Consider the following 26,999-nt stretch of genomic DNA (forward strand, 5'->3'; position numbering starts at 1 on the left):
TTCAACAGCTTCCCATTTACTCTATATATTCTTAATACTTTCCATTATCCTTGTCTATCCACGCTTATGCTTTCTCCAAATCCATGAAGGCTACATACAACTTCATTCCCTTCACCAGAGACTTTTCCACTAAAGACCTAAGAATAAATATCTGATCTACACAATCTCTTCCCTTACTACAACCTCCCTGTTCTTCTCCAACTAATTCCTTCGTTATTTCTCAAACTCTGTCAATGAGTATCTTACCATGTACTTTTCCTGCTACACTAAGAAGACAGATGCCCCTGTGATTACCACACACTTCATTTTCTCCTTTTCCATTGTACAGGGGAATAATTGCACCTGGCTTTCAATCCTCTGGGACTTTTACCTTCCTCCCAGGCCAATCTGCACATCTTCCACATCTGTTCTACTACTATCTCTCCCCCATGCTTCAGGATTTCACCACACACTCCATCATTTTTGGGCTTTCCCCATTTTGACTTTTTCATGGCTTCTACAAGTTCCATCCTACTGATTTCTTCCCCTCTTCTCACATCCCTCCTTTTCTCAGCCGTTCCCCAGCCACTTGTACTCACATTACTTTCATGCCCTATGTTCAACAATTCCTTAAAGTGTTCTCTCCATCTGCTTACTTTTTTTTCCCGTCTGCACTAGTAATCTTTCACTCCCCGACAACTTTAACACTCACTTTACCTTTTTCCAAAACATTTTCTTACATTTCCTCCACTTTACACTCAAATTCCTTCTGAATTCCTTACTCTCTCTTACTAATCTTTTCACCTTTCTCTTCCACTCTACATATAACTCTCTCTTCCGTCTCTCAGTTTGCTCCACACCCCTGTTTCACATCCACTCACTATATCCTTTCTTCTTTTGTGCCACAGCCTGTCCTACCCAGACACAGGGTAATCGTAATAGATTGTAATCGATTACAGACTTTTGTGTAACTGTAATTGTAATCGATTACTTAGGCATTTTTTTCAAGGTAATCGCAATCATAATTGATTACTCTCATATTGTAATTGTAATCATGGTTACTTTTACGATTACAAGGCCCCAGATAAGTTATTCTTCCACAAATACTCAGGAATAAAATATCTGTAGTTCATTGTCAAACAGTCAAATATACACCAAAAAAGTCCAAAAGTAATATGAAAACAAAAGTGATTTGTAGGTTATCACATAGAAGCTTTCATATAATATCCTACCTAAGCTAGAATAATATCACCTGGGAAGATCTCAGTTGGTAGAAAAGTTAATAGCATAAAAGGGTCCTCCTCTAAACCTCACCCTCTATTTCTAACGGAGACTCAGCTGTCTGAGGCAACTGACAGCAAACCCTTTTCTGTTTCCTCCTACTTTCTCTATGCTCATTTCAAAGCCAAAGGTGGTGGTTGTGTATACATACGCAACGACTTATCTTGCTCTCGTGTTCCTGAACTTGATTCTTCTGAATTCTCCACACTCTGGCTTCGGCTTTCCTGTCATTCTCTGACTAAATATATCTGTGCTGTTTACTTATCCCCTAATTCTACTGACTATCAAAAATTCTTTGACTATCTTACTTCTACGATGGAACACTATCTATCTATCTATTGCCAGACGCCTCAATCCCGTTTGGGGTGGCCACAAACAAATCGCCTCCAAGTCGCCCTGTCCCCCGCCATTTCACTACCCTGCTCCCAACTCACACCCCCCTCTCTCATATACCTCTCCACCCCATCCCTCCATCTCATCCTCGGTCTCCCCCTCCCTCTTCCACCCTCCACCTCACTCACATACACTCTCTTCGTCAGTCTTTCACCCTCCATCCTCTCCACATGGAACACATTCTGTCCATTTCTCCTTTCTCTGAAATCTCCATTCTTGGAGATTTCAATGTTCACCACCACCTTTGGCTCTCCTGTCCTTTCACGGATCCACCTGGTGAACAAGCCTACATCTTTTCTATCCTTAATGACCTAGAGCAGCTTGTACAGCACCCTACCCGTATCCCTGACCGCCTTGGAGAGAGCTCCAACTTACTTGACCTCTTCCTCACAACTAATCCTTCTGCTTACTCTGTTAATCTTTTCTCTCCGTTGGGCTCCTCTGATCACAACCTTATTACCTTAACCTGTCCTATCACTCCGGTACGGCCTGTGGACCCTCCAGGGAAGCGTCGTCTGTGGCATTTTGGAGCCGCGGACTGGGAGGCCCTCAGGCAGTACTTCTTTGATTTTCCCTGGAATGATTATTGCTTCCATGGCCGTGAGCCATCTGAGTGTGCCTTGCGTATTACAGAGGTTATTCTCTCGGGCATGGAAGCATACATTCCTTTCTCATATCCTTTGACTAACGCAAGAAAGCCTTGGTTTATCACGCTTGTTCTAATGCTGTCTGCAACAAGGAGAAGGCCTACAAAAGGTACTGGAGCCAACCCACCCCTGAATCACATCGTCTTTACGTTTCTGCCCGGAATCGTGCTAAGTCTGTTCTTCGCTCTACTAAAAATAATTTCATCCATACTAAATGCTCTCAACTCTCCAACTCGAATTCTTCCCATTCATTCTGGCACCTTGCCAAAAATCTTTCTAACAACTTTACCTCATCATCCTTCCCTCCTCTTTTCTACTCTGATGGTTCTGTAGCTATTTTTTCTACTGATAAAGCAGATCTCTTCGCACAGACTTTCTCCTCCAATTCCACCTTAGACGATTCCGGTGCTGTTCCTCCATCACTTCCCCCCTCTGACTTCCTCATGGCTGACATTAAAATTTCTTCAGTTGATGTATTTTCTGCCATCACTGGCCTCAGTACTAACAAGGCATATGGGCCTGATGGGGTCTCTCCTGTTGTTCTCAAGAACTGTGCTTCTGTGCTTACACCCTGCCTAGGCAAACTCTTTCGCCTTTGTCTGTCAACTTGTACCTTTCCTTCTTGCTGGAAGTTTGCTCTCATTCAGCCAGTCCCAAAGAAGGGTGACCACTCCCAACCCTCCAACTATCGTCCAATTGCTTTAACGTCCTGTATTTCAAAAGTTTTCGAGTCAATTCTTAATAGAAAAATTTTAAGGCATGTTTCCTATCACAACCTTCTTTCCGATCGTCAGTATGGGTTCCGTCAGGGACGCTCCACTTGCGATCTTCTCACCTACCTTTCAGACTCCTGGTCATCCTCCTTTCGGGACTTTGGCGAAAGCTTTGCCATTGCACTTGACATCTCAAAGGCTTTCGATCGAATCTGGCATAAATCTTTAATTTTCAAACTGCCCTCCTACGGTTTCTATCCTTCTATCTGTGCCTTCATCACTAGTTTCCTTTCTGGTCGTTCTATAGCCGCTGTTGTAGACGGCCATCGTTCTTCTCCTAGATCTATCAACAGTGGTGTTTTTCAGGGCTCTGTCCTATCACCAACTCTCTTCCTTTTATTCATCAATGATCTTCTAAGCTGTACATCTAACCCTATCCACTCATACGCTGATGACTCCACCCTTCACCTTTCCATTCGGTTCCCGCAACGCCCATCTCAACAGTTACTTCAACAAACAAGGGATGAGGCTATGGCACACCTGATGTTTGACTTGGCTCATATCTCTGACTGGGGTAAAAATAATATGGTTGTCTTTAATTCATCTAAGACTCAGTTCTTACACCTATCAACCCGACAAAATCTTCCACAGGTATACCCACTAATGTTTAATAATATTCAGCTTAATCCTGCATCATCCTTGAACATGCTTGGGGTTTCATTTACTCGGGACTTATCTTGGAAAGATCATATTACATCTCTTGTAAAATCTGCTTCCAAGAGATTGGGTGTGCTAAGCTGCCTCCACTCTTTCTTTACCCCTGCACAATTGTTGACTCTATACAGGGGTTTTATCCGCCCCTGTGTGGAGTACAACTCTCATGTGTGGGGAGGCTCCCCACATACAGCTCTTCTCAATAGGGTGGAGTCAAAGGCTTTTCGTCTCATTAACTCTCCTCCTCTTACTGACTCCCTTCAACCTCTGTCTCTTCGCCGCTCTGTTGCATCTTTATCTCTTTTCTATCGATTCTTTAATGGTCACTGCTCCTCTGAACTGTCTGCTTGCATTCCTCCACCTCTATGACGGGCGCGTAGCACCCGTCTGGCAGCAAACTCTCATCCCTTTTCTGTCCAACTCTCTAATGCAAGAGTTAACCGTTACTCCCAGTCTTCCATTTATGCAACAGGTCAGCTCTGGAACTGTCTCCCTCTGTCTGTATTTCCTGCTGCCTATGATCTCCAGTCTTTCAAACGCAGTGTGTCCAGGCATCTCAAAATGATCGGATCTTGAATTTGGCTCTCTATTGTATTTTGTTTTTCTCTTGGAGGGAACTGTTACTGCGGGCTCATGGCCTTTGGTTCCTTCTTCCTCGCATTAAAAAAAAAAAAAAGGACAAAGTGAAGAAAAGTCTCGGTGCATGAATGATTAAAACACATCTGTATTGCAAATTGGCAAAAAAATAAAGGAACAGCTTACTGGACATAGCACTGTACAATATATTTTTATCCAGAGTAACAGTCACCATAGGTTCTGCAGAACTTAACCCTATGTTCTTCCCTATGCAGGCAGTTCTTATTAAAATGATTTGCATATAAGACATGCCACGTTGAGTACACCGCTTCCCATCCGATCAGCGAAGTTAAGCAACGTTGGGTCTGGTTAGTACTTGGATGGGTGACCGCCTGGGAACACCAGATGCTGTTGGCATCCCTACGTCAAGTGGGGTTGGTGGAGGATTAGTGCCCCTCCCTGTAAAACAATTAACTCTAAGCCCTTGGCCACCCCATTTGGGATACATGGCGTCTGGCAATGGATGGATGGATGGATGGCATATAAGACATATATCCCTAGAAAATATCAGTTTTATATTACTGGACGATGTTCTTGCTATTAAAAACTAACATCAGCTATTTACTTAATCAATGTCAAGTATAAAAGAAACATACTCATAATTATATAGTGCATAACAGTTCATGTAATCATTATTGTAATCATGAGTACTTCTTATGTAATCCTAATCCTAGTCAATTACTCTTACTTTTACTGTAATCATAATTGTAATCGTAATCTGAAGTTTGCAAAGTAATCTTAATTGTAATTGATCACAATACCCTCGTAATTGCCCCATGCCTGGTCTCACCTTTTCATTCCACCATGCAGTTCCTTGCACCCCCTTACATAATTATTTCTAAAATTTTTATTTTTCTTGCATGCTGATTTACTCTTAATTTTCCTTACTGTGTTCCAGGATTTTTTTCTGTTTTCCTACAGTCAAGTCGCATAAAACGCGTGTTTGTAAGCAACGATTTTCTAATCCACGGCGTGGTTCCCACTCAGAACCAGAAGTAGCAGAAACCATGGTCATATTCTTAACCCTTTAACCGCGGGCTTGTTTTGCTTTTTCTTGCAGCTCCTGCGGGCATATTTGCACTTCGTTAGACTCTCTAAAAATATTTGCCAAAAATCAGTTATTAGTCCTAGAATATTAAAATCATATGTGCTTATGGCACATACCTTCAGCTTTCTCCTGGGGTGTTTGTTGAGCGTTCGTCGAGTACCATAGGACTTGTGGAGATCTCTGAAGTTGGGTAACAAAGTCTCCACTTTATACTTCCCAACAACCCGTAATATGATTACTACAGCCTGATATTATCACTAGAAATACTAATCTATGATTCTCAAATAGTTTGGAATCCATACTCCAAAAAAAAAACACTGTGTAAGCAATGAAAATTACGAGGGCATATGACTTTCTCACTTGCGCTAGTTCGCCGCTGATGTTCTGTCATTTATTATTCATAAAAACACTCACAGTTTATATTTCTATTACTATATAACACTTCTACAGTCTTTATCCATAAGTTTCCTTCAGTAATAGTAGTTTATTGTCACTGTAGGCATTCAATTTCTTTCAGTAAAATACGTAGCATTCACTTTCTCGTCCTGTATACTAGCATTGAGAGTGAATGTCACTTTCACCTTCACTCTCATAACTCATAGTATTCATACATGCTAGAGTGAAACTTTCACTTTCATTACTCCTAGGGTATATACTCGTATTCTTATAATACTCTTCATTTTCATTTCTATTTATGTTCTCTATTTTATTTACATTATTTACATTTCTATTTTATTTACACTGTGTTATGCACTGTCACTTGAAGTAACTTATAAAACTATTTTCCACTGTTCACGTAAATTTACATTCATTGCTCTCACTTGCTGTTTACACATTATTTACATATTATTTACAATTCCACTTGCACTGTTTTACTCAATAGAAAGATCGTAGTCACTCTTTATCAATTGTCAGCCCTTTACATCTTTCCACACGAGGTTTAGTAGTGGGTAAAGGTCACAGGGCCCTTTGCATGGGGCTGAAAAACGGCGGAAGTTAGCAGGAGCAAATCAGACATACCTTCACTTTGAAAGACGACAGTGAACTGATAGTGGTGACCTCCTGCCGCCTGGCTTGGGTGAGTGCAATACTACCAACTTTAGCCTTGTGAGACCTGCTAATATATAGCAATGAAATGATTGGCAGGAAACCAAGACAATACATAGTAAATTAGGTAGTTCCAGGTGAATGTAAATATCACTTAGGCTTCTCCCTTCCCTCCTTATATGTATATTTATTACGAAAATAGATTATACGGCATATTTCAAGTTGAAATAAACAGCGAAAATTAGCGAACGAGTCCACCTGAGGTGTTGTCAGGTGATAATTAGCCAATTCCAGGTGTATGGCACTATCACTTATATTATTTCTTTTTTGTATATATTATTTGGTATAAGAATAGGGCATAGGGCTTATTTCAATGGATGAAATCAGTGGAAAATTCCAGGGAAGATTTACTTAGCGTAGAGTACAGTGTGGTGGCCTGCAATAATTAGGTAGTTCCAGGTGAATGTAAATATCACTTAGTCTTCTCCCTTCCTTTCTTATGTATATTTTTTATTACGAAAATAGATTATACAGCATATTTCAAGGGGAAATAAACAGCGAAAATTAGCGAACGAGTGCACGTGAGGTGTTGTCAGGTGATAATTAGCCAGTTCTAGGTGTATGGCACTCTATCTATCTATCTATCTATTGCCAGACGCCTGAATCCCGTTTGGGGTGGCCACAAACAAATCGCCTCCAAGTCGCCCTGTCCCCCACCATTTCCCTGCCCTGCTTCCAACTCACACCCCCCTCTCTCATATACCTCTCCACCCCATCCCTCCATCTCATCCTTGCCCTCCCCCTCCCTCTTCCCCCCTCTACTTGACTCACATACACTCTCTTCGTCAGTCTTTCACCCTCCATCCTCTCCACATGGCCAAACCACCTCAGTGTGTTCCTCATAACACTTCCTATCACATCCACATCCACACCACAACGCTCCTTTATATCTTCATTCGTCAGCCTGTCTCTCCATGTGACTCCACAGGCTCCTCTTAAATAACTCATTTCCACTGCTCTGACTCTTGACTTGTGTCCTTCCAACAACATCCAAGCTTCACTTCCATACGTTAGAGTTGGTATCACAATACTGTCATGTAGTAACTTTTTCACTTCCATGCTCACTTCCCTGTTTCTTATCACTGCTTTCAAAGAACCAGCAACCTTTCTTCCCTGCTGTACCCTTTCAAGCACTTCACCCTCCAAACCTCCATCCTTACTTATCACACTACCCACGTACTTAAACATACTCACTTTTTCCAATTCCTCACCATCCAACTTCACTGTACATTCACTGACTTCACCTCTCTCAAAGACCATCACTTTACTCTTCCCTACATTTACCTTTAGATTCCGTTTCTTACACACTCTCCCAAACTCATCCACCAAGCCTTGCAGCTCCCCTTCGTCTTCAGTCAACAACACAGTATCATCTGCAAACAACAGTACAGGGAGTTTCCAAACACTATCCTCTCTCATCAGGGCCACTCCAACATCCACTACCCTACCTTGTACCTCTTTTATTACCCCATCCATGTACAGATTGAACAACCATGGAGACATGACACATCCCTGTTTCAACCCAACTTTCAAGGATAAAAATTCACTTAGTTCACCATCCACAAGCACTGCAGCCTTCGCACCATCATACATATTCTTCACAGCATTCAACAACTTCCCATCTACTCCATATATTCTTAACACTTTCCACAATCCTTGTCTATCCACCCTGTCATATGCTTTCTCCAAATCCATGAAAGCCGCATACAACTTCTTTCCCTTCTCTAGAAACTTTTCCACTAAAGATCTAAGAATCAGTGTCTGATCTACACAACCTCTTCCCTTCCTAAAGCCTCCCTGTTCTTCTCCAACTAATTTCTCTGTTCTGTCTCTAACTCTGTCAATAATATCCTACCATACACTTTTCCTATTATACTGAGAAGACAAATGCCCCTATGATTACCACACACTTCTTTTTCCCCTTTTCCTTTGTACATGGGAATAATTATACCTGACTTCCAATCCTCCGGGACTCTCCCTTCCTCCCAGGCCAACCTGCACATCTTCCACATCCATTCTACTACTATCTCTCTCCCATGCTTCAGTATTTCACCACACACTCCATCAATTCCTGGGGCTTTCCCCGATTTAACTTTCTTCATTGCTTCCACAACTTCTATCCTACTGATTTCTTCCTGTCTTCTCACCTCCCTCCTTCCCCCAGCCATTCCCCAGCCACTTATACTCGCATTACTTCCATCCTCTATGTTCAACAATTCCTTAATGTGTTCTCTCCATCTGCTCACTTTTTCTCCCTTCTCCACTAGTAATCTACCATTTTTATCTTTCACTCCCCTGCTAACTTCACTTCCACCCTGTCTTACTCTTTTCACCTCTTTTCGGAACATTTTCCTACAGTCCCTCCACTTTGCACTCAAATTCCTTCCAAATTCCTCATCCACTCTCTTTTACTAATCTTTTCACCTCTCTCTTTCTTTCTACATATAGCTCTCTCTTCCGCCTCTCAACTTCTTCCACTCCCTTATTTCTCATCCATTCATTGTATGCTTTCTTCTTTTATGCCACAACCTGTCTCACCTCTTCATTCCACCACGCTGTTCCTTGCATCCCCCTCCGTCTTCTTTTCCATCCACACACCACATCACATGCTGCACATATTTCTTCTGTATATATCCTACACACACCTTCCACGTCTCCCATCTGCTCCAATTCATATTTGCCCAATCGTTCCTCCACTTGTCTTTTATACTCTGCCTTTTTCTCATCCTCTTGTAACCTTTCCACTCTCCTTGCAACTACTCCTTCCTCTCATCTTTCCCTTCTATTCCTCCATCTTACTTGAATTCTAATTCTGGCCACCACCAAGTAGTGGTCAGAAAGTCCACTCCCCCAACCTCTATACGCTCTTGCATCCATTACACATCTTCGCATCCTTTCATCCACACACTCATAATCAATCATTGCCTTCCTTTCATTCAGTTCACCACCCACCCTTCTCATCATTCGCCATGTATACCTGTGGATCATTTTATGCCTGAAGAGGGTATTGGCTATCACCTACCCCCTCCCAGCATAAATGTCCACTAACGCACTCCCATTCTCATCTATCTCAGCAGGCACACCCCACTCACCAACTATTCCATCCACCTTCACATTCCCAACTTTACCATTCATATCACCAATCAAAAACACTCTCTCATTCCTTCCAAACTTTTCCATGCACACTTCTACATTTGTCCAGAACTCTTCTAGCACGATCTTGCGTTGGCGCATACACACACACAATCGCCCACATTTGTATTCCAACTTTCAACTTTACCCACACAATCCTTGACCCAACTGATCCATACTGTCCTATGCTCTTCTTCCATCTTTTACTCACAACTATACATACTCCTTCCTTTGCCCTCTCATTCTCACCTACTCCTGCACATATACCCCATCAATACTCCCATTCTCTCACACTTTCTCCTCTCCATTTTGTTTCAGTTTATCCACATACTTGTATATATTATTTGTTATAAGAATAGGGCATAGGGCTTATTTCAATGTGTGAAATCAGTGAAAAATTCTAGGGAAGATTTACTTAGCGTAGCACGGCCCGGCAGGCGAGAGGATAGGGTAATGGAGGGGAGGTAGGGAGGGGAGTCAAGAACGGTGAGAAATGGAGTGCTGACTAGTGCTGGACATAGGCATTACTGATAGATGATACAAGCCACCACTTGAAAGCCCGGGTGAATTCAAAATACCACAGAATCACAAAAGTGACGCCCCGCGGTATGATCCCTTTGCTCCCAAGCGTCACGAAAGTGACGCCCCGCGGTTAAGGGGTTAAAGCAGACTTCTGGCGCTGAAGTAACTCATTTCTGTTGAGATTTCCATGGCACAAGTCTGTGCCACAAACCACAGCCATCAGCCATTCACAGGCAAGCATAACAAGCAGTGACCATCCATCCATCCATCCGTTATCCAATCCTATTGCCCCAAGAGGAGCAGAGGAGCTCCGAGTTAGGCAAGTTGGTCCTGACATTTAAGATGAGAGTGAGCAGCCCCACTCATCCCCTAGTGGCATTACGTGAGCAATAAACCCCAACCATCCCTTGGATATAAACCTATACAGGCTCAATCCAATTGGAGTGCCTTAACTACCCACCAAACCACCAGGCACCATAATTTGGTTATATGGTTACCACCCAGCATAATAAATGGTTTACTGGTGTACAGGAAACCATTTGGCTTGTCACTCAGTGTAGAGTCCATAGGCAGAAGGAGGGGAAAAGAATGAAGGAAAGAAAGATGAAGAGGGGGTGTTAAGTCACCCCCAAGCAGAAGGAGATGGAAAAAATGAAGGAAAGAAAGACAGAAGAAAAAAGAGGAGGAGAGGGAAGGGCAGACACCCAAAGCAGCACTACATCGAGTGAGTGGATGATGAGTGCCCCCACCTACCACGAACTAGCAATGACAAGCTAATCATAGCCCTTCCCTGGTGGCAAGTGCGCTCATTACTTCCCTTCATTGTTAAGTCCTGCACCACCCGCAGTGAGAGTGGCCATGAGCGCGGTTTCTGAGGACTATGTGGCCTTTTTTTTTGTTCCCTGACTTGCCCTTCCAGCATGACACAATGCCCGACCACAACTGGCGGAAAATTGGTTGTGGTGTGGCATTGCTTCAGTTATCTCTGCAGCGGACCTTGAGGGGTTCCTGAGGGAGGCTGACGAGGAAGAAGCAGGGCTGAGGGAGGGCAGCATGAGGCACCACCACACTCACCTCATGCTGAGAGGCTGTAGTTTGCCTCTAGCTTCAGAATCCTCACCCCTATCCTTTCCACTCAGGCATTTTTGTCAACCGGAGTCAGCTGAGACTCTTTAACCTGCCCCGTCCCGACCACTTTTCGACCACTGGTACCCCCCAATCCCGACCATTTTTCGACCTTTTTTTTTTTTTTTTTTTTTTTTTGCTTAAACTTTCGTTTTTGGTCAGAAACAATGGTCGGTGGCAAAGAAATTGGTCCCCGGGGTCCCTAATTACCCTAACCAGGTATGCCTTGGTCCCACCTGGCCCCGTGTTCTCCCTAGGCGGTCTGAGCCTCAAACGTTTTCTATGGTATTATAAGTCTGGGAAACCAATGAAAGTAAGTAGAAATGAATTTATTACAAACATAAAAACATGTGATAAAAGAGCATATTGGATTTTATACAAAAATAGAGCAGAAATAAGCATTGTACCGTCGTGCGAAACAAGCAAAATCGGCCAACTTGGTCACGTTGAATCGCTAACATTCTAAAATCATGATACATATAATTTTTTTTACTTACATAATACTTCTACAATAACATTATACCATTTTACATTTTATTGAACTGTTTTTACGTATTCACAGGCCTTTTGATAACATTTAGCGTAATGTTAGCGCTTATTTACGTAGTGAGTGAACTCGCTGTGACTGTTGTTTCAACTCGTATTGTGCTTTTTCTACTTACATAATACTTTTCTAATATTATTATACACTTTTCAACTTTATAGAACTGTTTTGAGATTATTTCAGGCCTTACGTAAATATGTAGCGTAATAATAGCGCATAATAACACACACGGTGAAGTCGCTATGACAACTATTTCAACTTACAACCTATTTTTGTACTTATATAATAATTCTCCACTAACATTGCACATGTTTACACTTGATATAATTGATATCACATCATTTCTGAACTTACGATGGAACTTAGCGTCATATTTGCGCATACTTACACAGGGAGTGTTATCGTGATATCATTTGTTTCATCTTACACTAGTAATCAACTTATAAAAACCTTACTACTAACATTACAACATCTTCCACTGTATATAATTCCTATCACATACTTACTGACCAGAATGTGGGTGTACTCGTGACATCAATTATGACAACTGACAGTAATGTTCAACTTATATGTTTTATTCATGCTAACATTACACCCGTTTCCACTTTATTTCCTTGCTATCACATATTTACTGACCAGATTTACACAGTGGGTGTAGTTTTGATAACAATTCTTTCCACTTACACTAATTCTCAACTTATACATTACTTTTCTGAAAAAATAACACCCGTTTCAACTTTATATTTGACTTAGCACCTACTGATTGGCCTTACCATTATCATGAGCGTCATTTCGCCTTCCCACACAGTTTCAGTAGTGTAGGAAATTATGATACTCCTTGAAACAAGGCTGAAGGCACAACGCAACATTGCACTCGACGCACTCGTATCTTGTGTCTTTTCTCTGAGTGGATGGTCTGACTGTCGAGTGCCTACATACATGGCAGCGACGCTGGGGTTTACGATGGTTTGGTTCGGAAGGGATTGCGCTGGGATAGTGGCGTCCTGCAAGACGTAGGGGAGTCTGAGCAGCCAGGGGGGTACGGGTGCGGTGTGTGGGTCTGTCCTGGGCATGCTTGGCGATTATTTCACGTGCCAGCTCCCTCACAAACCCCTCAAAGGTCTTGGATACTCCGGTGGTCATTGCGTGCAGGTAGTGGGCGTTCAGGACTGTGATGTCGAGCAAGTGGAAAAAGAGTTTCTTGTACCACTTCATCGTGGTCCTGGCACAGTCAGCACTTGAAATCATCGAGTCTGACTGATCAACTTGCCTCATGTTCAGATTATAGGCAAGTACAGACTCTGGTTTCCATACGTTGTGCCTCCTCTTGCTACGGTGATCCACGGAGTCTGTGCGGTGCATCAGGGGGTTGTGAACAGTTGATAGGAGGCAAACTTCCCTGTTGTGGTTCCATAGGGTTGCAAGGATGTTATTGGCCTGGAAGAAAACCACCTCGTTCTTGTCAAGTTTCCTCCCTATCTTGACCATATGGCGACGGTTTCTCTTGACTGTACCACAGACTCCGGTGTCGTGTTGGTGGAGGAACCTAGCGAGAAGAGGGCTAGTGTACCAGTTGTCCAGGTACAACACATGACCACGATGAAGGTACTCTTCTATCATTGTCTTCACCACGGCCCCAGAGAGTCCTATACTCCAATCTTCTATTATATCTGTCTGTGCGCCCGTGTACAAGACTATGTCTTGCACATAACCAGTCTTACAGTCACACATAACAAAGATCTTGAACCCGAAACGGTGTCTCTTGCTGGGTATGTACTGCCTAAAGGAAATATTGCCTCTCCACAACACAAGACTCTTGTCTATGACGAGGTCTCTGTAGGGATAAAATGAGGAGCGGAACATTTCCCGTAAATGATCAAATACCAGCCTAATTCTCCTCATTTTATCGGTGTTATTTGCATTGGCTGGATCATCTGCATCAAAAAAGTGGAGGCGGCCGAGAATATACTGAAATCTGTTACGACCCATCACCTTTCCAAAGAAAGGTGTGAGGATGATTGGGTCAGTTGTCCAGTAGGCAGGAATTTGGTTTTTCCTTACCACACCCATCAAGATAACCAGGGCCAAAAATAGGAACATCTCTGAAATAGTCACGGGATAGTCATACTGTTGGGAATGCCTGCTCGTGGTTCCCAAACATTCACTTTCACGGTGCTGTGATTGTGAAAAAATATTAGTTTGTTCAACTATGCGCCCCACAAACGCCTCACCAAAGAACAAGTTGAAAAAATCCAACCGTGACGAACCTGCATTTACACCTGGAGCCGTGGAACCTGACCGCCACTCCTCAGTGAAAGGGTGAATGATGGGAGTAAAATTACTCCCATCTTCCCAGTTCCACGTGACACCACCGTCTCCAGCCACGTCACCATCGTCCCCTTCGTCAGGGTGGGGAGGTGAGGGTGGTGGGGGAGGTTGGGAAGGTGGAGAGCGGCGCCTCTCATCACTCGCACTTCTTTTCCCTCTCCCTTTTCCTTTACCCTTTCCCTTCCCTTTCTTTCCTTTCCCCACATCCTGGGGCTGTGGGGAGGAAGTTTGTGAATATTCAGGGGCGAAAGAAGTGCTGGGGAGTGACTCAACCTCCTCTCCCCTAGGCCTACGAGCACCACGTGCTCGTGCTGCCTCCCTCACACCACTTGCCCCTTCACCCCGCACTACCCCCACACCACTCTCACTTTCACCCCGCGCTGCCGCCACAACACTTTCCCTTTCTCCCAGCAATCCCACCACACCACTTGCCACTTCCCCAGACAAAGTACTTTCACCATACCTTATGTGTTGTCTCGCCCCACCTTCTGATCCTCGTGGTGATATTTTCTCTTTTCCCAACCACGCGGCGATATCACGTCCTAGGCCTCCGTCATCCTCATCGTCCTCATCCTCGTCCTCATCAGATTCGGGATGGAGAGATAGCTGTGCACGTGGTTGGGGAGCAGGCTGGCCTTCCCTTGCCTTACAGTATGTCACATACCGCGTTTTTCGGGGCGAAGGGACCTCCTCATCACTGCTACTTGTTTCTTCCTCTGGCTGGACGTAATCGCGATCCACCACATCATCATCGAGTGGAGAATCACTGTTTCCAGTGAAGGCTTCCAGGATGGATGCGATTTCCTCGTCTGAGAGACCTTTCCGCGCCATGTCTGACCTGGGTCACTGCTAGCAGGTGAGTGACCGATACAAGGGCGAGCGCGGGTCACGCGGGGTCTAGGACGCTGCCCGCCTGGCGGCAGGTAGGGGAGGCTTGGGTACCCGGGCGAAACGAAAATCTCGCGCGAATTTTGAAAATTGTGGAAATTATGAACCTTGCAATTGCAGGACGTTGAAGTACGTCACCGGGATTAGCTGTGACAAAACGTGAGGACGTGGAAGTATGTCCCCAGGACGCCGCGGGTTAATATTGTTTATTTAATGTTTAATATTCTTTATTGCCAGTAGTACATGCACTGAATAATTATGTAAGTGTGTACTAGTGTTCACTGGTGACTATTTGGGTGTAGGTAGGGTGATATGTAGCAACTTGGCAGAGAGGCCAGAACCATAAGTAATTTTTCCCATAAGTCATGTTATTTATAAGCCACGGAATTTCTAATGTACGGCAGTGGTCCAGAACCATATTGCCATGGATTAGACAACTCGACTGTACGTGGAAAACTATATTTCTTTATATCCTTCAGGCAACTTGACTTTTTCGGTTTCATTCTATGTCCTCTTGTTACTCTCCCATCCCATACAAACAGATCTACTCTGTCAATTTTTTCTTATCCCATCATGGCCCTGAACAATGCAGTCGTATTGCTCCTCTCTCTCTCTCCTTTTTTCAAGGGAAAAGCAGATCCAGCTTTTCCAGCCTCTCCCTGTATGACAGTTCTGCCAGGCTAGGGACCATCTTGGTTGCTGTTCTTTGTATATTCTCGATCTTGTTTATACCATTCTTTTTATGTGGGGACTACTCTATTGTCATATGTTCCAACCTGGGGTGGATCATGGCCATTTAGTTTTTTCATCATCTCCCCATCCATGTAATGAAATGCTACTCTTCTGTTAGTCAAGAGATTATGTGTCTCTCTAACTATCTTGTTAATGTATTCTTAAAGTGCCAAATTATCCTGGACCAGCACTCCCAAGTCCTTCTCTTCTCTCACTTTTGTGATTAGTTCATTACCCATCAAGTAATTCAGTGATGGTCTGTTGGTACTTTTACCCATTTCCAGTACTTTACACATTTTTGCGTTGAATTTCATTTCCCACATCCGGCTCTAATCATGAATCCTATCCAGGCCCTCCTGTGGCATTTTACAGTCTTCTTCAACTTCTGCTCCCCTGAAGATCTCTGCATCCTCAGCAAACAGTACAGTCACTGACACTGAGCCTTGAGGGACTCCACTTATTACTTCCGTCCATCCAAACGTCCTGTCTTTTATTACTGTCCTCAATTATCTGTCTCTCAAGAAGTCTGTCATCCACTCAGAGAGGTTCCCTTTCAGTCCTCCTGTGTGTTCCAATTTCCATATTAGTCACTTGTGGGGTACCTTGTCAAAGGCTTTCTCCAAATCTAAATACAGTCATCTCTTAACATCCACGTTTTTAATATACAGTAATCCCTCCAATATCCGACGTAATAGAGCCATAGGCAGGTCCGGATAGTGGTCCTGTCCGGATATTGGGCCCCAGCTTATGGACTTGTACTTATGGACCCTAACTCAGAGAAACACCTATACAACTCCCTCTGGACATGCATTGCACCTATTTAAGACCCAAATCACACCAATAAGGGACATAAAAGACTGAAATAAATGCAAAAGAACCATAGAATGAGGTTTTAGAGGTGAGTTTATACAATATTAAACATTTTGGGTACTTACAAGTTCCTGGCTCCTGGACTGGTTTGAACCGCCAGTTTGCAGTCCACAGTTAATCCTCTGCACTCTAAATTCTAATTTCGTAACACTGCACAACACTGTAAAATTCCTGTGTGTTCTAGTGGTGAGGTATTGCAGTTTATTCACTGTTTATTCACAAAAAACAAGCACCTGTGGCTTGCACTGCTATGAGCATCTGCTCTCGATCAGAGTTAGGCTGTGACTGTTGATGATGGCGGGGTAACAGAGTTGCCAGATCGCAACGGCCACATTACCAATCTCCTCAACTTTCATTACCAAATTTAACTTTCCATTACCAAATTCTTAAAGCTAGCATTTATTCTTCACTAATTATATATACAAGTGGAAATACATGTAATCACTCTCCTCATAATTAACACCATGTTGATTATTTTCACGCTATGTACAGTAGCAGATTAATCAGAGAGAGCAAACAATCCACCATCTCCAACCTGTGTATCCTCATACATGTGAAAAATCCATTTGGTAATGCATTATTCTGATTCATTACCAAACGAAGTAAGGGGGGAGAGATAGTAGTAGAATGGATGTGGAAAATGTTCAGATTGGCCTGGGAGGAAGGTAGAGTCCCGGAGGATTGGAAGTCAGGTATAATTATTCCCTTGTACAAAGGAAAAGGGGAAAAAGAAGTGTGTGGTAATCATAGGAGCATCTGTCTTCTTCGTATAATAGGAAAAGTGTATGGTAGGATACTTATTGACAGAGTTAGAGAAAGAACAGAGGAATTAGTTGAAGAACAGGGAGGCTTTAGGAAGGGAAGAATTGTGTAGATCAGATATTCATTATTAGATCTTTAGTTTCTAGAGAAGGGAAAGAAGTTGTATGTGACTTTCATGGATTTGGAAAGAACAGAGGAATTAGTTGAAGAACAGGGAGGCTTTAGGAAGGGAAGAATTGTGTAGATCAGATATTCATTATTAGATCTTTAGTGGAAAAGTTTCTAGAGAAGGGAAAGAAGTTGTATGTGACTTTCATGGATTTGGAGAAAGCATGTGACAGGGTGGATAGACAAGGATTGTGGAAAGTATTAAGAATATATGGAGTAGAAGGGAAGTTGTTGAATGCTGTGAAGAGTATGTATGATGGTGCTAAGGCTGCAGTGCGTGTCGATGGTGAACTGAGTGAATTTTTCTCTTTGAAGGTTGGGTTGAAACAGGGATGTGTCATGTCTCCATGGTTGTTCAATCTGTACATGGATGGGGTAATAAAAGAGGTACAAAGTAGGGTAGTGGATGTTGGAGTGGCCCTGGTGAGAGAGGGTAGTGTTTGGAAACTCCCTGTACTGTTGTTTGCAGATGATACTGTGTTGTTGAGTGAAGTTGTAGGAGAGTGCAAGGCTTGGTGGATGAGTTTGGGAGAGTGTGTAAGAAACGGAATCTAAAGGTGAATGTAGGGAAGAGTAAAGTGATGGTCTTTGAGAGAGGTGAAATCAGTGAATGTACAGCGAAGTTGGATGGTGAGGAATTGGAAAATGTGAGTACGTTTAAGTACTTGGGTAGTGTGATGAGTAAGGATGGAGGTTTGGAGGGTGAAGTGCTTGAAAGGGTACAGCAGGGAAGAAAGGTTGCTGGTTCCTTGAAAGCAGTGATAAGAAGCAGGGAAGTGAGCATGGAAGTGAAAAAGTTACTACATGAGAGTATTGTGATACCAACTCTAACGTATGGAAGTGAAGCTTGGATGTTGTTGGAAGGACACAAGTCAAGAGTGAGAGCAGTGGAAATGAGTTATTTAAGAGGAGCCTGTGGAGTCACATGGAGAGACAGGCTGACAAATGAGGATATAAAGGAGCGTTGTTGTGTGGATGTGGATGTGATAGGAAGTGTTAGGAGGAATACAATGAGGTGGTTTGGCCATGTGGAGAGGATGGAGGGTGAAAGACTGGCGAAGAGAGTGTATATGGGTGAGGTTGTGGGGGGAAGAGGGAGCAGAAGGCTGAGGATGAGATGGAGGGGTGGGGTGGAGAGGTATATGAGAGAGGGGGGTGTGAGTTGGAAGCGGGGCAGTTAAATGGCGGGGGACAGGGCGACGTGGAGGCGATTTGTTTGTGGCCACCCCGAACGGGATTGAGGCGTCTGGCAATAGATAGATAGATTTTCCATCTCCTTTTTGTCCCTTGAGATTCTGTTTCTTATTTCTTCATTATCTATACTAGTGATTACTATATTTGTTAATCTATTCAGCTTCCCTGTCTAGTTTTGGGTTGTATTTTGTGATTTCTTTTGCTTTCTTTCTTACACTTTTTTCTTCTACCTTTGTATCTAAATCATTCTTTACTTTCACCATGTCAGTGTAAGTAGTTTGTACCTCATCTTTGTAACATGTCATCATTTCATTTACCTATGTTATTTTCTCTTCAGTGAGATGGGGTAGAGAGGTATATGAGAGAGGGGGGTGGGAGTTGGGAGCAGGGCAGTGAAATGACGGGGGACACGGCGACATGGAGGCGATTTGTTTGTGGCCACCCCAAAAGGGATTGAGGCGTCTGGCAACAGATAGATAGATAGTATTACTACTTTGGTCTGTCAGCCTGCATGCTTACCTGAGTTGCTCCATATCATTTCTGAAATCATCCACAGTTCTCTCATGGTTGACAACTGTACATCCTATTTCACTAACCTTCGTTCTCAGTTCATTTACCTTAGCTGATAGTTCATCTGTTGTTTTGGCTTTCCTGTTTATTTCCATTATTAATTCGTCATTTTTATCCTTCTGTTTGCATAGGTCATTCTTGTTTTTATCGATTTTCATTTGAAAAGTCCTCTCTAGTGTATTTACTTCTTCTACTAACTTACTGTAAGTTTCCTTTTCAACCACTTCTCGGTAGAAGTCATCATCCGGTTTTTTTTACCTTTGTCTCTTCTCATAGTGCCTTCTAAAGGCATCTTTCCAAGATATGAAGCCATCTTAAAAAAAAGATAATCTCTACTTACAGTAGTTGCATCACTGCTGTCTCTTCGCCTTGGTGTTGTCTAGCTGACATAAGGAAACTCAGCACATTCCTAGACACTGATGTATGGATGTTTACTTTAGGCTTCACTTTTTTGCTATTATTTGCTTTACTATTTTGGATTATTGCTTAAATTAGCCTATACGAGCTTGACCCATAATTAGATACAACTTAGGTATCCCCAGAGCGGAGCTCAGTGTTATATGTTCAACTTGTGTGTAGTCTCTCCCGTGTGTGTGTGTGTTTGTGTGTCAGTCTTTCTGTCTGTCAGTCAAAGTATGAGCATAATACCTGAAATAGTATTTAATTGATTTTAACCAAACTAAGTGGAAGGGTTGAAAGGTAGCCAAGGAGTAGACATTTTGTTTTTCAGAAAAATAAGTTCATGATCAGGGTCAGAGGACTAGCTCAAAGTTTCACATATCACTGTCTATCTTAACAGTTTTTATCTGACTTAATTGAAATTTGATGGAAATATGGAAGGTACAGCAAGAATGAAGTAACTAATTTTTGTGAAAACTCAGTCCAAGGTCAAGGTCACACGCCAAGGTCAGAGTTTGACCTCTGTGCCTCAGTGTTATGAAAATACCTATTATAGCTTTCATCTGATTTGAACCAGACTGATGGAAGTGTTGAAGAACAGTGAAGGGGTTCTATCTAAAACCATAATCTCATAAGGGGTGCTGTTTGACTTTGAGGTGGTTGTGTTACAGGGACGGGCACTAACCCTCCACCAACCCACTTGTTGGCAGGTAGGAAACATGTATGGGTTGGTTATATGGTTAACACCCTGACTTGCAGGAAACCCTTAGACTTGTCACTCAGTGTAAAGCCACTTGTAATGGATAGAAGAGTAACAGAAAGTGATAGGAAGGATGGGAGAAATAGGGTAGACATACACAAAAATAATGATGAAAGTAAGGGAAGAAGTAGGCAGCACCACATCAGGTGAGTGGATGATGGTTGCCATCACCTACCACCAGCAGGGGTTGACCTGTCATATTTGGGAACTGTAGATCAGAGATCAAGGTCACAAGTCAAGATAACTAAGATTTTTTTTTTCCTAGTTAGACCTAAATTTCTGGCACCATTCTGCATAAGACGAGGACAAAGGGATTCAGTTTTGAGAACAATCAGTAAACATCAACGTCACAGGTAAAGCTCAAATGTAGGTACAGGGCAAGGCCAACTCAGACATTGTTGATCTAATTTGGACCAATTTGTGCTGAGAATAATGCATGATAATGGATACATAGAACCCAAGGGGTTTATCCTAATTGGTACCAGACACCCCAACTGGAAGGCCAAATTTTCCATTTTGTGACAATTTAGACCCCCAGTATCCCTGCTTGTCGTGAAAGGTGACTAAAAGGTTTGGCGGAGGGTTAGTGCCCCTCTCCGGAAAACAACTAACTAAAAAGACAAACAATAAGCCTCGGACAAGGACTGACCAAAAGATGACAACCAAGGACCGGACAAAGGACATGGTAATCGGAACATGGAATGTAAGGAGAGCGAATGATGAGGTGAAAGAGAGAGAGATTGTCCAGGTGCTTGAGGGTGCAAAAGTTGATATATGCGGAATAGCAGAAACTAAATGGAGAGGTGAGAGTGTGAGAGAATGGGAGTATGGATGGGGTATATGTGCAGGAGTAGGTGAGAATGAGAGGGCAATAGAATGGGTCTGTATAGTTGTGAGTAAAAGATGGAAGAAGAGCAAAAGAGAGTATGGATCAGTTGGGTCAAGGATTGTGTGGGTAAGATTGAAATTTGGAATACAGATGTGGGCGTTTGTGTGTGTGTATGCGCCAATGCAAGATCGTGCAAGCAGAGTGAGAAAAGAGTTCTGGTCAGATGTGGAAGTGTGCATGGAAAAGTTTGGAAGGAATGAGAGAGTGTTTTTGATCGGTGATATGAATGGTATAGTAGGGAATGTGAAGGTGGATGGAATAGTTGGTGAGTGGGGTGTGCCTGCTGAGGTAGATGAGAATGGCAGTGCGTTAGTGGACATTTGTGCTGAGAGGGGATTGGTGATAGCCAATACCCTCTTCAGGCACAAAATGATCCACAGGTATACACGGCGAATGATGAGAAGGGTGGGTGGTGAACTAAATGAAAGTAAGGCAGTGATTGAATATGTGTGTGTGGATGAAAGGATGCGAAAATGTGTAATGGATGCAAGAGCTTATAGAGGTTGGGGGAGTGGACTTTCTGACCACTACTTAGTGGTGGCCAGAATCAAGATCCAATTAAGATGGAGAAGTAGAAGAAGGGAAGGAGGGGAAGAAGGACTATTTGTAAGGAGAGTGGAAAGGTTACAAGAGGATGAGAAAAAGGCAGAGTATAAGAGAGAAGTCGAGGAACAATTGGGCAAATATCAATTGGAGTTGATGGGGGATGTGGAAGGTGTGTGCAGGATATTTACAGAAGAAATATGTGCAGCATGTGATGTGGTGTATGGGATGAAGAGAAGACGGAAAGGTTTGCAAGGAGCAGTGTGGTGGAATGAAGAGGTGAGACAGGTTGTGGCACAAAAGAAGAAAGCATACAATGAATGGATGAGAGATAGGGGCATGGAAGAACTTGAGAGGCGGAAGAGAGAGTTATATGTAGAAAGAAAGAGAGAGGTGAAAAGATTAGTAAGAGAGAGTATGAAGAGAGCGGATGAGGAATTTGGAAGGAACTTGAGTGTAAAGTGGAGGGACTGTAAGAAAATGTTCTGAAAAGAGGTGAAAAGAGTAGGACAGGGTGGAAGTGAAGTTAGCAGGGGAGTGAAAGATAAAAATGGTAGATTACTAGTGGAGAAGAGAGAAAAAGCAAGCAGATGGAGAGAACACTTTTAGGAATTGTAGAACATAGAAGATGGAAGTAATGCGAGTATAAGTGGCTGGGGAAAGGCTGGGAGAAGGAGGGAGGTGAGAAGACAGGAAGAAATCAGTAGGATAGAAGTTGTGAAAGTAATGAAGAATGTTAAATTGGGGAAAGCCCCAGGAATTGATGGAGTGTGTGGTGAAATGCTGAAGCATGGGGGAGAGATAGTAGTAGAATGGATGTGGAAAATGTGCATATTGGCCTGGGAGGAATGTAGAGTCCCGGAGGATTGGAAGTCATGTATAATTATTCCCCTGTACAAAGGAAAAGGGGAAAAAGAAGTGTGTGGTAATCATAGGGGCATTTGTCTTCTTAGTATAATAGGAAAAGTGTATGGTAGGATACTTATTGACAGAGTTAGAGAAAGAACGGAGGAATTAGTTGGAGAAGAACAAGGAGGCTTTAGGAAGGGAAGAGGTTGTTTAGATCAGATATTCATTCTTAGATCTTTAGTGGAAAAGCTTGTAGAGAAGGGAAAGAAGTTGTATGCGGCTTTCATGGATTTGGAGAAAGCATATGACAGGGTGGATAGACAAGGATTGTCGAAAGTATTAAGAATACTGTATATGGAGTAGATGGGAAGTTGTTGAATGCTGTGAAGAGTAGGTTTGATGGTGTTAAGGCTGCAGTGCGTGTGAATGGTGAACTGAGTGAATTTTTCTCTTTGAAAGTTGGGTTGAAACAGGGATGTGTCATGTCTCTGTGGTTGTTCAATCTGTACATGGATGGGGTAATAAAAGAGGTACAAAGTAGGGTAGTGGATGTTGGAGTGGCCCTGGTGAGAGAGGGTAGTGTTTGGAAACTCCCTGTACTGTTGTTTGCAGATGACACTGTGTTGTTGAGTGAAGTTGAAGGAGAGCGCAAGGCTTGGTGGATGAGTTTAGGAGAGTGTGTAAGAAATGGAATCTAAAGGTGAATGTAGGGAAAAGTAAAGTGATGGTCTTTGAGACAGGTGAAGTCAGTGAATGTACAGCGAAGTTGGATGGTGAGGAATTGGAAAATGTGAGTATATTTAAGTACTTGGGTAGTATGATGAGTAAGGATGGAGGTTTGGAGGGTGAAGTGCTTGAAAGGGTACTGCAGGGAAGAAAGGTTACTGGTTCCTTGAAAGCAGTGATAAGAAGCAGGGAAGTGAGCATGTAAGTGAAAAAGTTACCACATGACAGTATTGTGGTACCAACTCTAACTTATGGAAGTGAAGCTTGGACATTGCTGGAAAGACACAAGTCAAGAGTAAGAGCAGTGGAAATGAGTTATTTAAGAGGAGCCTGTGGAGTTACATGGAGAGACAGGCTGACAAATGAGGATATAAAGGAGCGTTGTGGTGTGGATGTGGATGTGATAGGAAGCGTTAGGAGGAATACGCTGAGTTGGTTTGGCCATGTGGAGAGGATGGAGGGTGAAAGACTGGCGAAGAGAGTGTATGTGAGTGAGGTGGAGGGGGGAAGGGGGAGGGGGAGGCCGAGGATGAGATGGAGGGATGGGGTGGAGAAGTATATGAGAGAGCGGGGTGTGAGTTGGGAGCGGGGCAGTGAAATGGCGGGGGACAGGGCGACGTGGAGACGATTTGTTTGTGGCCACCCCGAATGGGATTGAGGTGTCTGGCAATAGATAGATAGATAGAGACTAAAAACACACAGGCATTGTAAGGTTAATAGAAACTGGTGAAAAAGGCACAGTAAGAAAGCAATTTTTACCTTAGTGAGACTCAACGTAGGCTTGAGGTAAGGGAATGGATTGTTAGGGGTCTCCACCACCTGGATTAACGCGTCGAGTAGGGCCTCTTATTTCTTTCCCTCATTGCCATCAGAAACCACCATCATTATCAGCAGAAACCAGCTCAGGCACGCAATAATGATGTTTTTGAGCTGGTAAATGTGCTTTAATGGCAGGAGTGCAGATTTTTATTTTCTCAGTGATAATGAAAACTGCTATAACCTTATGTGCTATAAACAGGGGGTCACTGTACTGTTATTCATTTTTATAACAGTAGGTTGAATATCAGTGTCATGAGCCAATTTCAAATGGTGGGCCCTTAGACCAATTGGTGTGCACTGTCAGTGTACAGTACTCCTGTGTGCTGTGTCTCATTCATAAATGGAATATATTAATCCCTCCACTTTCCGATGTAATAGAGCCAAAAGCATATCCGGAAAGTGGTCCCGTCCGGAAAGTGGGCCCTAGCCTCCTGGACTTGTACTTATTGACCCTAACCTACCCTGACTCAGAAAAACACCTATACAACTCCCTATTGGACATGCATAGCACTTATTTAAGACCCAAATCACACCAATAAGGGACATAAAAAACTTAAATAAATGCAAAAGAACCAGAGAATGAGGTTTTAGAGGTGAGTTTATACAATATTAAACATTCTGGGTACTTACAATAAGTCCCTGGCTCCTGGACTGGTACTTATGGACCCTAACCCAGCCTAACTTTGAAAGTCACCTAAATAACTCCCTACCAGACATGCATAGCACATATTTAGACCTATTTAAGACCTTATTCACACCAATAATGGACATAAAGCATGAAATAAATGAAAAGGAATGAAAGAATGAGGAATTAGAAGTGGCTGTACCTCAGCCAGGGTACTTACAGCTGCCTTCTCTGGCTTTGGCAGTGGTGAAAATGCTCTTGAAGCATGTACAGTATTCCAGTGTTGTGCTGCACTTACAGTAATTCTTTGCACTGTGAGTTATAATTGTTTAACATTGCACATTGTTAATTGCACCACACCAGTATCAACCTCCAGTGTGCACTCCACAGTTAATCCTTTGCACTCTAAATTCTAATTTCTTAACACTGCACACCACTGTAAAGTCCTGTGTGGTCTAGTGGCAAGGTATTGCAGTTTATTCACTGTTTATTCACAGAAAACGAGCACATGTGGCTTCCATTACGATAAGCATCTGCTGTCGATCGAAGTTAGGCTGTGGCTGTTGATGATGGGGTAACAGAGTTGCCAGATCACAATAGCCACATTACCAAACTCCTCAATTTTCACTACCAAATTTAACTTTTCATTACCAAATTCGTAAGCTATCATTTATTCTTCACTAATTATATATACAAGTGGAAATTCATGTAATCATTATTCTTATAATTAACAGCATGTTGATTATTTTCACGCTATATGGGCTAGCAGATTAATCAGAGACAGCAAACAATCCACCATCTCCATCCTGTGTATCCTCACATTTGTGAAAAATCCATTTGGTATTGCATTATTCTGATTCATTACCAAATGAATTTTTCATTACCAAATTGGCCCATATTTGGTAATGAAATATACCAAATGGCAACCCTGACAGGGGAGGGGGAAGGGGGGAGGAAGGAAGGGGTGAAGGGTCCATGGTGTAAAAGCTGTTCGGCGCTGCGCGGCAATATCAAATTACGGGTGGGAAAAAATTTGGATTTTGGGGGGAATTTTTTTCTTTTTTTGGCCATTTTTGGGTTCCAAAGGTCCAGGCCCACAATGTCCGGTAAGTGGGGTGTCCAGAAAGTGGGCGTCAGGAAAGTACAGGGATTACTGTATCTTATACAGTAGACCCTTGCTATATCAAACTGATTAGGGGAAAGCCTAGTTCAATAAAGCTGAAAGTTCATTAAATCTGGTGGAAATTCAAACACATGATTGAAAGTAAATGACTATCTGTCTATCTATTGCCGTACACCATAATCCCGTAAGGGGTGGCCTTTTGACTTTGAGTTATTTGTTTTACAGGAAGAGGCACTAACCCTCCACTAACCCACTTGTTGACACGTAGGGAGCACGTATGGTTTGGTTATATTGTTATCACCCAGCGTTGTAAATGGTTTCCTGGCTTACAGGAAACCATTTGGCTTATCACTAAATGTAAAGCCACCTGTAAAGGAAAGAAAAGCAATAAGAAGTGACAGGAAAGATGGGAGAAATAGGAAGAGAGGAGGACAGGCACAGAAAAAGAATGATAAAGGCTAAGGAAGAAGTAGGCAGCACTACATCAAGTGAGTGGATGATGGTCGATACCACCTACCACTATCATATTCTAGTATGGTACTAAAAATGAAAACTGTACCCATTTTACACCAATTTGGCCCATCATCATGCCATTTTGCAGCTTATTTCACATCCATGTCACAGTACTTCATAACTACAGTACAATCCCTGCTATCCAGTATCCAGACAAACGGAATACTCAGAAAAACGGGAAAATTCAAGGGCTGGTGAATGTGTTAGTAAGTTATAACTGTACGCCAGTTTGAATGGACTGCCAAACCGCCGTTTTATCGTGTCACGCAAGGCTGGGTGAAATCGGACAAAGCGAGGTGAAGGCATTTCCAGCTAGTGTAAATCCTTTTAACCACCCCTCCTCTCCCCCTGTTTCCCCTACTTGAACTCAGTCATCCTCCACACCCTCCATAAATCACCG

At 42.9% G+C, this 26,999-nt stretch overlaps 1 protein-coding gene and 1 pseudogene across 1 annotated transcript in view; both read left to right on the forward strand.

Moving 5' to 3' along the window:
* Nucleotides 1–26,999, forward strand: part of melt (ventricular zone expressed PH domain-containing protein melted) — a 671,576-nt gene that overhangs the window by 205,619 nt on the left and 438,958 nt on the right. The gene's annotated exons all lie outside the window — the stretch shown is intronic.
* On the forward strand, nucleotides 4,601–4,720 carry LOC145393128 (5S ribosomal RNA; annotated as a pseudogene).

Source organism: Coenobita brevimanus, chromosome 23 (genome assembly GCF_032717465.1).
Source record: "Coenobita brevimanus isolate Jiangsu-jjx chromosome 23, ASM3271746v2, whole genome shotgun sequence".
In the NCBI taxonomy this organism is placed as follows: domain Eukaryota; kingdom Metazoa; phylum Arthropoda; class Malacostraca; order Decapoda; family Coenobitidae; genus Coenobita; species Coenobita brevimanus.